The sequence below is a fragment of the Nilaparvata lugens genome, chromosome 4 (assembly GCF_014356525.2).
Source record: "Nilaparvata lugens isolate BPH chromosome 4, ASM1435652v1, whole genome shotgun sequence".
Taxonomy (NCBI): Eukaryota; Metazoa; Arthropoda; class Insecta; order Hemiptera; family Delphacidae; genus Nilaparvata; species Nilaparvata lugens.
In genome coordinates this window covers 39,969,486-39,988,830 of record NC_052507.1, presented here as the reverse complement: position 1 = coordinate 39,988,830, position 19,345 = coordinate 39,969,486, and the positions used below count along the sequence as shown (strand labels likewise).

Below are 19,345 nucleotides of genomic sequence, written 5' to 3'. Positions count from 1 at the left end.
TGACTCTTTGTTTCACTGCACTGCACTTTGTTGATGGTTTCCGTCGTGTTTCCTTTCGATGTTATTTTGTTATTTCGGCGTTTTCTTCTGAGAGTTGAGTTGGTGATGTCGGGAAGTCATCTTGCGATGCAGAACCTCCGTCTCCCGAAACGGCCTTACGTCAATTCTGGTGAGGTATCATCCTCGGGACCTCTTACGACATGCCTTGCTCGTGGAATCCATGATGGTATGAAGTTGTGTCTTAAAGCTGAATTTTGAAGGGGTGAAACATGAAGTTGGTTTGGGCTCACACATGAACCGCTGTAAATAAATGTATTACAGCATTAATTTCTAACTCTTCCTACAATCATCAAAAGCTAAAACAGGTGTTATCTATTGATTACAGATTATTTTAATTCTCTCATTCTATTTGAATCCTCATTCTATATGAATTCCTATCTTTAAACTACTGATTCATTGTATCGGAATTTATGGATCTTCCTTCACAGATTATTCAAAAGTTCTGGTATAAATTAATAAATTAGCGTTCAGCTAAAAGCCTTAACGCCATGAGAAAACACAGTCAGAAAAATATAAAACATAAGCAAGTCTTGAACTCAACATAATATTCAAAAATACATTCCACTTAATGGACTATCTTCCTTCCGATCACGAAATAAATTACATGAAGAAGAAGAAGAAGAAGAAAAAGAAGAAGAAAAAGAAAAAGAAAAAGGAAAAGAAAAAGAAGAAGAAGAAGAAGAAGAAGAAGAAGAAGAAGAAAAAGAAGAAGAAGAAGAAGATGATGATGATGAAGAAGAAGAAGAAGAAAATATATTTCTTCATGATTTAATTATACCTTTCCATGAATTACACTCAGTATTCTGGTGCGTTTTTATCATACTTCTACATACCTTACATCAATATTAATCATCGGTGCTGCGTTAGAAAATGATTGAAGTTATTTGCTTTGTCTAATAACATACAAGGATTACAATCCCGTTTCTTCCAACAGATACTGACCTTCCAGATACTGACTTCTGATACTGACTTTATGTATCTCATTATAGCCAGTTGCATTTCTATTTAAATATTGTGAGAAATTGATGCTTCTGATTAGATTTGAAAGTCAATTTCAAACAAGAATTATTTCTTAATAACGAATTGTAATATAGGAAATGAAACTATTAATATTCTACTCATGAATATAAGGAGTCTGAGAAAAAATTTTGAAGAGTTCATCATCGGTGCTGCGTTTGAATTATCTCTAATCTTTTCATTGCTCTTATTGAATTTTCTTTTGTTTTATTTCTCAGTATACGTTTTTACTTTCCTTGCCCTATTACCATATGTAAGGAAAGTATTGCTTTCCGAAAAAAATTAAGTTACCCCAATTTCTAAATTTCAATACGTTTCAAGGTCCAAAGAAGTGGTTTTTGGGTATTGGTCTGTATGTGTGTGTGTGTGTGTGTGTGTGTGTGTGTGTGTGTATGAGTGTATGTGCGTCTGTGTACACGATATCTCATCTCTCAATCAACGGAATGACTTGAAATTTGGAACTTAAGGTCCTTCCCTTATAGGGATCCGACACGAACAATTTTGAACAAATCCAATTCAAAATGGCGGCTGGAATGGCGAAAATGTTGTCAAAAACAGGGTTTTTGCGATTTTATCGAAAACGGCCCCAACGATTTTGATCAAATTTATACCTAAAATAGTCATTGATAAGCTCTATCAACTGCCACAAGTCCCATATCTTTAAACATTTCAGAAGCTCCGCCCCATCAATGCAAAGTATGATTTTGGATTCCCAATTATCAGGCTTCAGATACAATTAAAACAGAAAATTTCAAGTGAGAAAGATTGAGCATAAAAATATCTACAATTAATCATCAGTGACATTTCCACCTAAAATCGAAAATAAGCTTGAAATTCGAGAAAATGTCATTATTAAATTGCAAACTGTTGGCAACTGTTGGTTCTATTAAATCATTCACCACGAAGAGATAGCAGACCTCGTGTGTCTCCAGCGTTATTGTCCTGTCACCAGCTGTCTCATATCTTTGAATAGTAGATTTGAGATGCGCGAGAACACTAGCGTCAGGTGATAAATTTTCATAACGGCAAGGAAAGTTGTGTGAGTGCGCCACACCAGATTTTTTGGAAATAATGTCACGTTTTGTTTCTTCTGAAGAAATTTGAAGTATTACAAGATTACAAAATATTATACAATATTTTAATCTGGTATTCATTGGGAAGCTGCATACTCAGAATATGATAACTTTAATGAATAGAGACTATTTCATAAAATACAGATGTGTATAAGTTGGAAGTTGCATTTGTTCAAATACGAATGAATAAATGATAATTATTAAACGAAAATCCCAATAAAATAACCCTGTTGTCAATATTTGCAGTAGCAGAAGTCTTCGGGGTGATTTACAGTATTTAATTGGGATTTTCGTTTAATAATTATTATTTCATAGAATATTTTCGTGTTTTTTAGAAGGAGATGTCCGCTTTGTAAATAATACCAGATAGTCCAGGCGCTGGCTTACATTGAGCATACATGAGAGAGGCAGAGAATTTGACTTCGGATTATTGTAAGGGGGTCTTTACTGTTTATAAAACTCAATGTCGTCACGTCCGAGGGTGGTCGACAGATTGGTGGGAGGGGGGTAAGTTATAAAATCGCCTGTTCTGCAGTTACTATTCATAGTACAGCTTTGTTTTTTTTTCAATATTATGTACACATAACTGGCTTTCAATGTGAACCTCTAAATTTTCGCGATAAACCGCATAGTTTTTCCGTAAAAAATAAAATATCTCGAAAAATGTATTTTTTTATTATAGACTTTTTGTTATTTCTCGAATATTCAAGTCGTTAGCCGACTTAGAGGAAAATGTTCCCAACTTTGGGACTTGGTCCCAAGCTTTGTAGGTTGTTTCTTCCTGAATGATATATATAGTTTGGGGGTTATGATCATAGATGCGGCGGTGGGAGGGGCATAAGTAGCACTGTTATGCTGTGGCGCGATCCTTCCCCATGGCTGTGCAAAGGCTAAAAATAAACTTTCTACTCGTGATATTTCCCCAAGTTTTTCGATTTGTATATCATCAAGCTATCAAAATGAAAAAGTTTTCTCAGAAAAAACATTTTTTTCTGATCTTTGAAGTTTGAATTTTTGGGACAGAACATTTCAAATTCGGTAAGATATGATATCAAGAGTATCAGAGGATGGATTCTTCATGGTATTGTTGATCTAGTAAATCAAAAATTTTCTAAAAATATCAATTTTTGAAAAAGTTATTCCATTTACCAAAAATAACTCAACTAAAAGTTATTTTTAGTAAATTGAATAACTATCTTAAAAATTGATATTTTCAGAAAATTATTGTTTAACTAGATCAACAATACCATGAAGAATCTATCTTCCAGATCTCATGGATGTATCTCTCACCGAATTCGAAATGTTCTGTCCCAAAAATGTAATCTTTAGGCACTAATATCTCAAAAAGTAATGATCGGAAAAATTTTTTTTCCTGAGAAACCTTTTTCATTTTGATAGGTTGATGATATACAAATCCAAAACTTTGAAAAATATTACGAGTAATAGTATATTTCGCACCTAGGGCCGAAAATGAGACTTTTCCGGCTCGAAATCGGTTTTCAAGTCCGAGGCCGTAGGCCGAGGACTAGAAAAGATTGAGAGCCGGAAAAACATTTTTGCCCGTGTTGCGAACGCTATTTTTCGCCACACCAAAAAAAACTTCCCAATATATGAGAAATTGGAAAATAAATAAAATTCAAACAGCGTATTTTGATAGTTTGAATCTTGGTTATGACAACTTTCACTGTCAATTAATTTCAATATTACTAATTAATAATTTACAATAGTGACAATATTTTTATACTATTAATATTTTGAATAATTGTTTGAATTTTTATAGCTCACGCTTTGCGCCTGGTGCAATATCTCATGGATAGATGGATGAATAGTATTTCCATTACTATTTTGAAATAATGTGATTAAAAAATTAATATAATTGAATAATTCACAGTTTTGTCTCAAAATATATCTAAATAATTGATTGAAATTTAAATTACGGTAACTAATATAAAAAATGGCTAATAAAAGTCGAAATTCATTGACAAAAAAAAAAAATGTCATTGAACGAGGTTCGAACCTAGATCATGTTTGTAATTTACTGAGCTTTGAGTTCTGATGCATAGCGGCATCTTGAAGCCGGTTTGCCGGCATTTTCACAACAAAATATTGCTCTGAAAATAGTTAAATCATAGAAAAACATTCGAAGATTCAATCTTGAGTGGGCCTAATGTTTTCTCTATATGGTTTGATATTGAAGAAAAATTATCCAAAAGTTTTAATAATGAATTACGGAAAAATTACTAGGTATTTTTCAGTCAAGGCTGAGTTTCACCAGTAGGCTTACCTTAAACTTTAGATCTCTGCTGTATTTTCCTATTATTATTGTTGATTGTATTGCATTAAGAAGTGGAATTCGATAATAAAAAAGAAACAATTATTACTCTACCTCACTTTTAAATATTGATACAATTATTGTACTTTGATTTCAAATTCGATTCTTCACTTTTAAATACTTGCGATACGTACCTTTCTGACAATGGACAATGCAGCCAACATTATATTGTTGAGGCTATGGAGATATCATCGTATTCTATTGTTTGATATCAAAAACACAATAATAAATATTAAATTATGAAACAGTAATTTATAAAATATAGGCTATTATAGACATGATACGGCGATTCACGATACATAATTATATAGATTATTACAGTCGTTATGAGATTATCTCTCTATGATTTTTGTGAGATCGGACACGATCAGCTGTTATTCAAGGTCATTTTACAGCCCTAGGGCCGTAAAGTTTTACCGGCCTGGTCGGAAAACAATCACTTTCGGCCTCCATATGACGCACGTAAACCAGCTCATTACATCCAAGTGTGGCGAAAAGTTTATTTTTAGCCTTTGCACAGCCTTAATGCGCGTATGGCCTGGCCTGTCTATCGAATCGCTCCTACTAGTCTATGCATTCAAATTATGTATTTCAGGAACGCTATCTTATGTATTTTCGGTCGCTGAACGCGATTTTTCAACTCTTAAGCCTCAATAATTGATAATTCTCATCATAATATACAAATTATGGTCAAAATTACAAACTTCATCTCATTATCATTAATTATGATTACATTGTAATCTTATTGGGATTCCTAAATGTTTTTATCAGTCGATAAAAATATAACATTTTCATGAATAGAGAATAATTATTCGATTTAATTCAGTGATCACTTTGGGATTGCGAAAGTCAAGTAATGGAGTGAGTTAAACAAATAATATATTCCTGAAATACATAATTTGAATGCATAGACTAGTAGGAGCGATTCGATAAACAGGCCACTACGTGCATTAATCATGGGGGAGGACCGCGCCACAGCGTAACAGTGCTACTTATGCTCCTCCCACCGCCGCATCTATGATCGTAACTCCCAATTTATATACCATCTTTGGATTCAGGAAGAAACGGTCTACAACGTTTATTGGGAACCTTTTCCTCTAAGTCAGCTAACGACTTGAATATTCGAGAAATAACAAAAAGTCCATAATAAAAAAATACATTTTTCGAGATATTTTATTTTTTACGGAAAAACTATGCGGTTTATCGCAAAAATGGAGAGGACCACATTGAAAGCGGAAAATATTATGTGTAAATAATATTGAGAAAAAATTCAAAGCTGTTCTATGAATAGTAACTGCAGGACAGGCGATTTTATAAGCGCGCGTTTTTTACAACTCACCCCCTCCCAACAATCTGTCGACCACCCTGGGACGTGACGACATCGAGTTTCATATACAATAAAGACCCCCATACAATAATCCGAAGTCAAATTCTCTGCCTCTCTCATGTATGCTCAATGTAAGCCAGCGCCTGGACTAAGAGACCAATAATGCGATTGTACATAAAATAAACTAATGATAATTAATTCAATAACGTTACCTTTTTCTATGGTAGAACATAATAAAATAAGCCTACTGCTCTCCAGAACTTCACAAAGCTTACCAATTACTATTCTCGTGATTTTCACAAGTTCTCATGAATTATACATGGCAGGGTGTGAGTTATAAATAAAACATCGATTTACACAAAGCATCTGCTAAATCTCATCTGCTATTATCCATTACAACAATAGAATATTTTCAGTGTGCCAATTATTAGAGAAAGAGGTAGATTGAGAGTGAATGTCAATAAAGGCATAAAAGGGAGACGTTTTGATAGATAAGGTTCTGAACGGACAAGTAGTGTTGCAGGTTTTGTTCTCACGCAGGTGGTGTCTCATCACAGTATACTTGCAAATAAAAAGCCTGAAATTAGGAATTTTTGAATTTTTTAAAATGCTATGTGATTGTGCTTGGTCCCCGAATTCTATAGCAGCTTGAATTTTTCTTCTATCTCGTAAATTAACTATTTTATAGCTTAAAATCATATAAAGTTTCACAGAAACTGAAACGACGGTAACTCCTGTTAATTATTATTCATGCGTAGAGTATAGAGGATGAGAATGAGTGATGAAAAATCATTAGACATGGTACGTCATAAATAGCAGCAAGACTCCTAATATCATAGAATAGCGATAACAGATTATTATACAATAATAACTTGTAGTAACATCCTTCACTATTAGTATACACGTCTTTTATCCATACAGTAAATGGTAGAAATACCTCAAATGAAATAATAATTCAAATTCTCATTTCAATTATTGATTTTCACAATGAAACACGATCATTTGAAAAAAAAAACAAGTTACATATGAAATAAATCGAACATTATACCAAACTCGCATCTTTCACCTTTCTTGTTATATCTATACTATAAACCTTCTTCCCATTCATCTCGTTCTTCTTCTTTTCATTATTCTTCTTCTTTTTCGAATTCTCCTTATTCTTATTCTTCTACCTCTTCTTAAGAATGATAATAATTCTTCTCTAATAATATGGTATTTCAATGTTGAATTTTACTATAATGAACTCAGGATTCATTATTATTAATTAAAAAGAAGAAGAAGAAGAAGGAGAAGAATAAGAAGAAGAAAAACAGTAAAAGGATATAGAAAATCTGGCAAAGAAGAAGTACTGGTATTGAGACAAAAGAAGAAGGAGAAGAAAAAGATTCTTTCTATTTTTGTCAACTTTATTATATTCCAGTATTTTCAAGCTTTTTCAGACATTCCTGGAGCAATTCCCCACTCTATAAAATTGATTATGTCGGTGATATTTTTTTCATATTTAATTGACACGTAATTATAATTGAATACCGGCAATAATTATAACTGCAGCATATTTTTTCAATGCGAGAGGTTTTAAATAAAACCAGCGAATCAAACAATCTCTGTCTCACACTCTCTCACTCTCTCTCTCTTTCCAGAGTTTTCCCTCTATAATATTAAATTTGATGAATCACTGATTTGAAACAGAGCCACCGTTCTGTATCATTATTATTGTTGCTAATAAAATTATTATTATTTTTATTCAAAGAAATACAATAACAGCATTCGAAATGGATATAGTCAACTCTCCATCTACCTTTTTTCACACATCTCTCTCAACTTCCCTTCACCGCCAATTCCTCCTCTTTCTTATCTAGCTTATTTCAACTATCCTCCAAGTTAAGGTGCATTTTCGTTTGTGCGTAAATTTCCGCAGCAGTGAGGATAGAATGTAATAGAGCTTTGTCAAACTACAACGTGCCACGTACGTCTTAAAATTTTTTAAGACAACTGAAAGACTAGCTAAATACCAATGGATTTCAAAATGGAATAATTAATCCTGTTTCGACTTTCTAGGAATAAAAAAATAATTGTTTGACAAAGGCAGTTCTATCAATTACTTTTTTCCCAAGGAATGAGTAGCTGAAAATCAAACAAATTTAGAATCAAGATGGTTTTGAATAGAGTAGGAAAAAAAACATATCAATGCGCAGTACATATATCAATCATGAATGATACAGGGAAAAGTGTCTGTGAATGGATATGTCAACTCATCAAATCTTGTACTGTCCCATTGATAGTATAGTTTCAAGTAATGTTATAAAAGTTAACGGTAAATGTTAATAAAAGTTTCACGGAAATGAAATGGTACCAGAAAATGTTAATGATTTCATTATAATATTATCGAAGTCAAAAAATATAATTGAATGATAAATTAGTCTGATCTTTAATTCTATTTTTTCTTACATTCCACATGGTCTCTTTACCCTTTACGGGAGTATACAAACTCGGCAGTGCGGTCAGAAATTCCCAAATTTAGTATACAAACTCGGCAGTTTTAAGAAAAAGATCCCTCTTGAGGGTTATACAAACTCGGCAATTCGTCTCACGTATGAAAACTAGGCTATCCTTGTCAGGGCCCTGCAAACTCGACAATCGAACTTTCGATTTAAGGTGAATTCAACTCTCAATGGATCTAAATGTATCAAAAAGTACACTTTTTTGTGATAGGATTTATTATTAGGCGTATTATTCTCAGCAGATTAAAACATTCCTTTATCTCACAGCTTCTACTGGCTACGGGTGACCAGCCACGTTAATCAAACATGACAAAAAAATTATGAAGAATGACCAATCGAATATATATTTCATATGTTTAATGAATTTAATGCATTGTGGAAGTATTTAGAATGATCCCATTCAATATCAACAGTGTCTCCTTCAATTTTTCTTCAATCATTTAGTAATAACCCAGTCAAGGAAAGGTTATAGAGGGAAAAGTTGGGAAGACAATTTTTGACCACGCAGATCTGTTTGGGGTAGTAAGGAGGTGAACATATCAAAAGTCCCCACCCCTACCCCCTGTGTTGAGGGTGTGGGGGTGGTTTTAAGGTAGCATTTTTTGGTTTCTCGCATATAACTCAGAAACTATGTATCTTAAAAGGACTTGACTGTCATATAACAAATTGAAGCTTACAGAATTTCGCACAATATTCAATTCATAACTTTTTCCACTTACTATTCAATTCATAACTTTTTTTTATCTCCTCTAGTTTTCCAAAATCCCAAAGAATCCCCAAATGGTAGAATTGAAACTTGTTCTTTCCCAAAAGTTTTAATATTAATCCCATCTGGTCGAAAATTTCAACTGTCGCAAAAGGTCGAAGATTTGATTTTCCCAACTGACCGATTCCCAAATGGTCGATTCCTATTTGGTAGAAAAGTTTAGTTGTTAGTCGCAAATGATCGAATCTCATCGGCTAGATGGAATTCGACCATATGGGAAAGTACACTTTTCGACCTTTTGAGATTCGACTATTCGCGACGAACAACAAAATTTTTCTATCAAATGGGATTCGACTGTTTGAGAATCGGTCAGATGGGAAATCAAATCTTCGACCTTTTGTGACAGTCAAGATTTTCGGCCAAATGAGATTACTATTAAAACTTTTCGACCATTTGGGAAAGTACAAGTTTCAATTCTATCATTTGGGATTCTTCAATTTTCGATCTTTTGCGACAAAATAATAATTTCGACCAAATGGTCATGCCAATCGGTCATTTGGCATGCTACCAAACACTTGTACTTTCCCAACTGGTCGAATCCCAAATGATTTGAAAGTTTTAATAGTAATCCCATTTGGCCGAAAATCTCAACTGTCGCAAAAGGTCGAAAATTTGATTTTCCAATCTGACCGATTCTCAAACAGTCGAATCCCAATTGATAGAAAAATGTTGTAGTTCGTCGCAATTGATCCAATCTCATCGGCTAGATGGGATTCGACCATATGGGGAAGTATTCTCTTCGACCTTTTGGGATCCGGTCAGATGGGACCCCACCCACTGAAAAATGGCTTGCATGATTGCTCTCTATTAAGATTTCGAATTATTCTTATCGCTTCTCTTTGTAATAGCAGTATTTTATTCAAGTCTGAGATGTTTGTTCCTCCATATATTTCAATTCCATATGAAATGGGGGAATGAATCGTTGCAAAGTACACTGCTTTTAATGTCTCTAAGTTGGACATTTTTGCTAGTCGTCTCAGCGCGAAAATTCCTGAGCTAAATTTTTTTCATATTGTTTGTATTCGAACGAAAGTTACACTAATAATTATTCATGAAATGTCACATTGTAAGTCTTATAACCAACCCCAGTACACAGAAAGGCTGTATTATCTATGAAGTTAAACACTCGTCATGCTCTTGTTCTTTAGTCTATCGTAATAAAACAATAATTTGGAAAGTATACGAGTTAAACAAATATACATTTAAACAAATTCGAAACGAAAAGAAAACACTTTTGCAGGAAATGTAGCACATAGATGACGAATCAGATCAGGTTGGAAAAGCGTGCATTACTATTCAAACCCTGTTCACAATGCCCATCAAGATGAGCAGGGCGCACAGTTAAAAAAGAAATAGCTTTCTGAATAGAGGATAGATACTCTAGTCTAGTGTAGAGGAATAGCGTGTGCTTGGATAGCGATGAAAGGGAAGCGATGCTCTAGTCTTAGCACTTCCAACGATTAGAATTTCCCCCCTCGGCTGCCTCAACCAGACCCGCATTAAGCAGAGCTGAAACTATTAGCCGGCAAACTTTTTAATCCGGTTGAGAAGAGTGAGATACCGAGCGAAATTGGAGCTGTAGGGGGGGCTCACTTCTTGATATCTCCCTAGTAAGAGCTTTAAATTTACAAAGGCCAGTGTCATTTTCAGTTATCGAACATGGTCAACATCCTATAATGTACATGCCTTTGAAGAGTTGCTTTCAAAGAGATGAACGCTTATTGGTGATTGTTACAGTTAATGTTACAGGTGGCACGGATTTGGACTTTTTATGGTGGTGCTCATATGGAGAGAGTGTGAGTGTTGAAAAAATATGTGATCCAATTTCAGTACACAAATAACAATTGAATTCAACCACTTTGAATGAGGTCAGATTCATTTATTAGATTTCGGTGCACTGGTTGCGTAATATGACATGAATTTAAAGTAGTTAAATATTTATTTATTCATGGAGACAACAGGTAAAAAACCCATTTTGCCCCCTTCACACAATACAATCATTTTCAACATAATACAATTTGCAATAAAAAGTCATTGTATTCTCATGTAAGTTGGATAAACTTTCACTTAATTTGATAAAACGCAGCACAAATTGATAATTGTCAAGTGATTTGATTATTCATGGTGGCTTCAAAATTCTTTAGAACTATGTCCTCATTTACAATGAATGAAATATGTAATCAATGTCTAATTCACAATGATTTCCTCAACACAACTCTTGGACACCTGGCCCAGTGTATTAGTCATAACCCATGTATTCAATCTTGTATTCGTCTACCTTTAATAAGTCGTAAACTACATACTATGAGAATGGTAACTATTCACATTAGAATGTTGTATCGAGATGGAATCAGTAAAAAGTACACTAATTTTTGTGACATTCACGAAATGTCACATTGTATGTCTTATAACCAACCCCGGTACACAGAAAGGCTGTATTATATATGAAGTTTGGCGGGATGCACACCGAAGAAACGCATTTCGTGAAGCCCTCTCTCATGAAACTTGTTTCATGCAATCCTTGGTATGAATTTAATCAAAATCGTTGGAGCCGTTTTCGAGAAAATCGCGGAAAACCCTGTTTTTGACAACTTTTTCTCCATTTTAGCCGCCATCTCGAATTGCATTTGATCGAAATTGTTCGTGTCGGATCCTTATTGTGTAAGGACCTTAAGTTTCAAATTTCAAGTCATTCCGTTGAAGGGGAGATGAGATATTGTTTACACAGACGCACATACACTCTCACACACACACACACACACACACACACACACACACACACACACACACACACACACACACACACACACACACACACACACACACACACACACACACACACATTCAGACCAATACTCAAACCTTGAAGCGTATAGAAATTTAGAAATTAGGGTACCTCAATTTTTTTCGGAAAGCCATACTTTCCTTACCTGTGGTAATAAGGGCAAGGAAAGTAATCGTATTGACTATAATATGCAATTGATTCATGCAGCTATCAGATTTTTTTTTTTTTTTGCTGAGAATGATTCTCTCATAAGTTCTAGGCTTGTGCGTGAGAAATGAGGCGGACGATGATGAAAGATGAGATGAGTGTACCGACAACTTCAAGATTAATTACAATTAATCCTGTCAGTATTGCTTGAATAGGGAAGCGTTTCGTTACACTTAAACAAGAGATGTTGATAATTGAAAGTGAATTTTACTAGCGAAAATAACATTATAAGCACTTTTTTCACAAGCTCTTTGTTGGTGGATTATATACTCTCGGGATTGGAAACCTCGCAAGGGAGTACTCTCATTCATTTTTTAATATAGTTGATTCTATTGAAAGATGCTTCTGGTAAGATTTTTAAGTGATTTGAATGCAATCCTGAAATAAGGAAGCTGATAATTAACAAGGTAAAGCTGTTTATCAACTTTACATGCTGCAAAGCCAGCGACTATACTGTAGCTCAGAGATGCTTCCGGTGCCATGGGTTTGATCACGTGATGAAGCATTGTGAAAAAGAACAGGATGTCTGCGGGCACTGTTCAGTTATAGGACATAATTCTAAAAACTGCCCTTCCGAAAAGGAAATTCCTACTTGTGTGAATTGTAAAAAAATAATAAGCCAACTAATCATGAAGCCAATGACACAAAATGCCCGTGTTATAGAAGAGCACTGCAACAAGTTATTGATAGAACGAACTATGGGATTGCTTAAAAAAATGAAAAATAGGATATTGAAAAAAGAAACTCTAATTAAAAACAAATATCTTACATCTAGAGTAGTGGTTTACCAGCAGTCTGGAAAAATATATCTGTTTTCGCGGATCCGGATTCTTACCAATCAGTAACCAACAGGTCCAATGGATGTGTGTTGTCTGTTGTCTAACTACTACAATGATATCTGCACTACAAATAAAATTGTTCGATCAATTAAACCAACAATAACTAACGGAGAACCTCACAACCTACAATCACAAACTTTAATCCTCACATTCACGCAATCAAAAAAAAAAAAAAAAATGGTACTGGATGCTGTTAAAAACAAGGCTCCCGCTGGCTCATTAACAATACTAACTATACATTAAGCTCAGGGTTTAACGTTTAGAGATGTTATCCTAGTGAGGAAAAATACTAAACCACTCAAGATTTACAATAGCATTCAGCACATAATAGTAGCACTTAGTAGGCATACCAACTCATTCAGATATTTAACAGTTGGAGAGCAAGATCTCATGCTGTCATTAACTCAAAAAATACAATCAGTTGAGGACAAGGATATCTACAATTGGCACACAAATAATTATAAACACAAAAACAAAAATGGCTGATTTGATGGAGGATTTGGATTTATTAGACATTGAAGACTTCTCGATTCCAAATTCACAAGATGTCAACAATACAATCCAACCTTTCAACTTGAAAATCATCAATTTCAACATCAGAAGCTACAATAAAAATTTTGAAGAATTTCTCATTCAACTGGAAGACCTGAACGTGGATTTCGACGTGATAGTCTCAACGGAATGCTGGATTGCTGGTGGTGTTTCCTTGAAATCAATTAATAATTTTATACCTGCCACAAAACATAATATTCTACAGAATGATGGAGTAATAATTTATGTCAAATCCGTCTATTTTGTCGAAATAAAAGAAATTGCAGTTAGGCAAGTCAACTGTTTGAATATGCATTTAAAAATTGGGAAAGATACTTTTGTTATAACAGCGTTATATAGATCTCCATCACACTTGGACTTAACAGAATTTCTCATTGATCTGAGGCAGATTTTGGATGATGATGGAAAGTATTTCCACATCGTTCTAGGAGATTTGAACATCAACACAAAAGAACCAAATCAGCATAGGCAACTGGAAGACTATGATAATCTACTCAGTGAATATGGATTCCTACATTGTATAAAGAAGGCAACTCGTATTGGAAATAATAGCGTTTAATGCATCTTAAAGCTAATAGTGCATTCTGGACTCGATTTTTTCAAACAGAATAATACTATACTTGCCAAGCCTTTAACACATATTGCAAACAGAATTTTTGAGGAAGGTGTTTTTCCACAGTGTCTTAAGGAAGCTGTCATTTGTCCAATCTTCAAAACAGGGAATAAGAAAGATATGAATTGCTACAGACCCATATCATTACTCAGTACATTATCAAAAATTTTTGAAAAGTGTATCAAAACAAGACTTATCAGCTTTCTTGAAAAAAATAGTCTTCTATTACCAAACCAATATGGTTTTAGATATAGTCGCAGTACAAATGATGCTATCCACTATGTGACCACTCAGATTGCTGATAAAATAAACACTGAAGAGAAACCATTGGCAGTATTCTTAGATTTAAAGAAGGCTTTTGATACGGTGTCACATGACATTCTTCTTTCAAGGCTTGATAACTATGGAATAAGAGGAGTGGCATGGAATCTTTTCAAGAGCTACCTATCAAACCGAACACAATGTGTCAGAGTCAATGGATGTATAAGCAACAAGCTGACTGTAGAGTTTGGAGTGCCACAAGGAACAGTACTAGGACCAATTATTTTTCTGCGCTGGGAACATCATCTCAATGAATTATGCGGGAGACTGAGGAAGACCATCTACAGATTCAGGATTCTGAGGACACTGGTCAACAAGGAATATCTAAGAGTTATCTACTTCTCTCTAGCACAGTCCCTCGTGCTGTATGGGATTGTGGGATGGGGAGGTGCAAGCTTCTTGCACATCGAACAGCTCCTCAGGGTGCAGCAGCTGATCATGAGGGTCATCAACCAGAAGCCTCCACGCTATTCATCAGACCAGCTATTCAATGAGTTTGACGTGATGGATGCAAGAAAGCTTTACTTCATGGAGATACCATACAGATTACACAAGAACCCAACAACATTTCAAACTAGAAACCACAACCACAACACCAGATACAGGAATCTTCTCATCACCAGTGTTGCAAGGAAGGCACTATACCAGAGACATTTCAATCATTTAGCACCAAAATTATATAATCTACTTCCTGCAAACTCTAAACATATTAATCATCCTAGAAAGTTCAAAGCAATAGTACACAATTGGTTGATGAGCAAAGGAAGACAGAACATAGAAAACATTATTTCAAATAACAACTAACCACCTAATGACTTACTAAACACTAACTAATTGATAATACGGACAAAAAACAAACAAAACCTACTCTAGAACATGGTACGCCATAGTGGAGTAGGTCAATTTCCACACAGAAAAAACCAAACAAGTAGAGGACACATAAGAATTTTTGTAACTAACTATTGTATGTAATATTGTAATTCATCTAATATTTTTGTAATTGATGTTGTAATTTAGTTTTTTTGGGAAAATAAACATCTATATTTGAAACTACGATCAGACTACTGTAGATGTGTATAATTATTAAGTTATAATAATTGTTTTCAGAGTTCTTTTTCCTTTGTGTAGATTGTGGAATTCGATGATTTCTTCTAAAGTCGTCAAAACAGCTGTTTTACAGATGAAATATCTCGACTATGTGTTCTTTTTATAAACTGCTCTACCTACCTACCTCATGCACGAGAAGGATGTTACAAAGCCCATTTCTCTAGGATGGGGTGAACTAGTATTGGTTTCTCAGGAAGGAGTCTCATGCCAAATGATAGAGCTGATAAATAACTATACAGGGTATGAATTTGAAAAAGTCGGTCTAGTCATTTTTGAGAAAATCGTGAAAAACATGGTTTTTTAGTAATTATCCGCCATTTTTCTTAAGAGTATTACGGAACTCCTGCAATTTTCCCAGAAATGAGACTCATGGCAGTTAATTGGGCTCATAAATAGCTATCCATGGTATAAATTTGAAGAAAATCGTTAAAGCCATTTTTGAGAAAACTGTGAAAAACATGGTTTTTTAGTAATTATCCGCCATTTTTCTCAAGAATATTACGGAGCTCCTGCAATCTTCCCAGAAATGAGACTCATGTCAGTTGATAGGACTTATAAATAGCTATCCATGATATCAATTTGAATAAAATAGTCAGATCCGTTTTCGAGAAAACCGTGAAAAACATGGTTTTTTAGTAATTATCCACCATTTTTTTCAACATCTTGAATTGAATTTTATTGAATTTCTTATTGTCGGATCGTCATGGTATAAGGACCTTAAGTTAAAAATTTCAAGTCAATCGGTTAATTAGGAATGGAGTTAAGGTGTTCACAGACATACACACACACACAGACCAATACCCAAAAATCATGTTTTTGGACTCAGGGGACCTTGAAACGTATAGAAAACTTGAAATTAGGTTTAATTGGGCTTAATTTTTTTTGGAAAGCAATACTTCCCTTACCTATGGTAAAAAGGGCAAGGAAAGTGAAAACGCCAAATGCAGGAAGCTATCAAAAAAAGTTGAAGTTATGGGATAGAATTTGCGGGGCTGAATCCGCTGGAGACACACCTGGAGACTTGCAGCTTTTGGAAATCTTCGTTTCGGTAATTTGCTTGTTACATAGTTCCATTCTTGTTCATTGAACTTTGGCTAAGTCGAACGCTGAGAAACTGGGAACTGAATTGTAGAAACTTCTCAGGCGCAGTAAATTATAAAGTTTAAAGAAGCTTTTCAAAATGCTTTCATTTTATCAGCCGAGCTTAATTCGTCCACCAATCATGACATGAAGTCTGTATCTCTGGTTGGTAGAGCAAGAATTTCTACTGGAAAACTTTCCGGGTTTGTCTGTCTCTGGAGCAACAATGTTGTCAAAAACATATACTTCTGTGCATGCAATTCCGAACATTAATAATGGAAAGTCTCTCTCTCTGTTACCAAGTTTCAAATTTCTTTATTTCCAGTTCAGACCAATCTATTCACTCAGGTCATCCTTACTCTATAATAATTATTCAATCTATTGAATAGTACTTGCCTTTCCAGTGTAGCGAGTTTCCCACCAAGAGAGCTTTGTTTCTGTATCATTAAAAAAATAAAAGAGACCCCTTCTACAACTATTCTAACTTGAATATGTATAATCTATGTGAATTGTAAATTCAATTCCATTCCAATTCAAGTTTCCAAATGGAAAGACTAATGCTTGGAAATACAAATAATTAATCAGTGAATACCCTGAATTTCCCGTCTTCTTTTATCAAAGGTTAGGCTCCAATCTATATATATATATATAATATATATATATATATATATATAAACGAAATGGCACTCATTGACTGATTGACTGACTTACTCACTCACTCACTCACTCGCAGAACTAACAATCTACCGGACCAAAAACGTTCAAATTTTGTAGGTATGTTCAGTTGGCCTTTTTTAGAGGCGCACTAAGAACGGATTTGGAAATAATTCCAAAGATACGCCCAAAATCTGCGTTTTTCCAGCGTTTTTTAGCGTTTTCTCAGCTTTATCGAGAACAAATGAACAGAAAATGTTCAAATTTAGTACAGAAGCTCAGCTAGGGTGTAATAATGTTGTGTTAGAAGGAATTTGCAATAACGTCAAAGATACGCCCAAAATCAGCGTTTTTCTCAGCTTTCCTGCGTTTTCTCAGTGCTTTGACTTTCTGATGGAATGAAGCATGCTCAAATGAAAAATGCAGGCGAGCGAAGCGAGCCCGCTGATCTCATTTTTGGACGATCCAGTCGGGGGTCCAGGGGGAGGAGCCCCCTGGCTAGACGGATATGGCGAGCGAAGCGAGCCCGACGGCTAGTATGAATTATATAATCATACTAGCAATTCACCCGTGCTTCGCATCGGGAATTAAGAGATAAGATTATTCTTGTGAAATATTTTTTATCTAAATTCTACCAAAATCGTCATAATAGTTTTTGATATCCATCATACAAACAAAAATTGCTTGCAGAATATAATTGGAATAATAAATAAATATAGTCTCATTACTGTCATAGAATTTTGTATCTGGAAAGGTGCTCTCCCTAGATGAAAATGTTGATATATGATATCTATATATATATATAATGTTTGCATCTCAAGCAGTTTTATTGGATTGGAGACGGGGAAAAGAATGTACAAGCTGTAGGAGGCGGAATACACATAGCTAAAGGTCTGTTTCAAGTTTCATTCACATACATTTCTATGATACTTAGTTACCCAAATATCTTTGTCAGTAAGTGTGATGATTAGTTGAGTTGCTATCACCTCACTTTGAAGAACACATTCGACACTGTCGAAAAATATACATTCAACTGCATATTTTAAAGAGCAATCAAGTTAGCGATGCCTTATGGTGTCACCCACTTGCTCTCTTTATGTACACATCTTGATATCAGGGAACTATGTTTCTTGAATCATGCAATGTTTCAAAATTACATTGCCAAAAATTTTATAATCACAGCTCTTGATTTCCTTTCTTCCTCTCTCTTTCGTTTTCAACAAACGATGAAAATTTCTGTTTCAATCAGCTGCCACTTGGATGATCATTTTTTCCTCTCAAGTTATCTCAGAGATAAGGCTCAAATTTTTGTATCACAATCCTACTATTTGCTAGGGGCATCTTATAATCTGCCCTCCAACGGCAATAAATAAATAAATTACGCCACAACTTGGCATGAAAATAATTGAGTCAAATCATTTGAATAATTAATTGATGTGTTGGAAGTGCTCTGTAGAGTAGTAGACTAATTGCAGCGAATTTTGTGGAATACTGGGCGGGGCTTAAGAGTCGACTTCGACTTTATCATAAAGAAACAGTAGCGTAAGTTGATATCCCATGGTATAGGGCGTTTATGTCGCAACTTTTACTGTTATCTCAAGCCGATTACTGTCGATTATTGTTGATTTTTACTGTTTTGACCGGGTAAGAGTGTATGAACGGCACAATATGAGAGACTACCAGCGTCATAAGCTTCACAGAAAAGAACTACTTGGACTATCAGCTTGAGATAACAGTAGTAAAAGTTGCTACATAAACGCCCCATACCATGGGATATCTACTTATGCTATTGTTTCTCTATGACTTTATTCATTGGCAATTAATATTTCCCGTTGACAGTAATCAAATTAGCAGTGATCATGTTATTCTTGGTTTTGTTCTATGCAATTGAAAATTAAATTTCAAATTTAGTTTATTTGGAATTTGTTGACTCTGGTAATCATGGATCTCATGCTTATTCTGGATTTTTTTGGCATAGCCTATCGCTTACTTTTCGTTCCACTTATCTAAAAGTGTAAAAGCAACCAATCCACTCATTCTTTCTTCCAAATCCATTCATAATATTTAATATAACATCTATTGTGGCTGATTCCTCATGTCCTAAATTTCAC

General features: G+C 34.6%; 1 protein-coding gene across 2 annotated transcripts in view; it reads right to left on the bottom strand.

The window, feature by feature from the left end:
- The window catches only part of LOC111051989 (hemicentin-1), a 731,812-nt gene that overhangs the window by 532,928 nt on the left and 179,539 nt on the right, over positions 1-19,345 (bottom strand). The gene's annotated exons all lie outside the window — the stretch shown is intronic.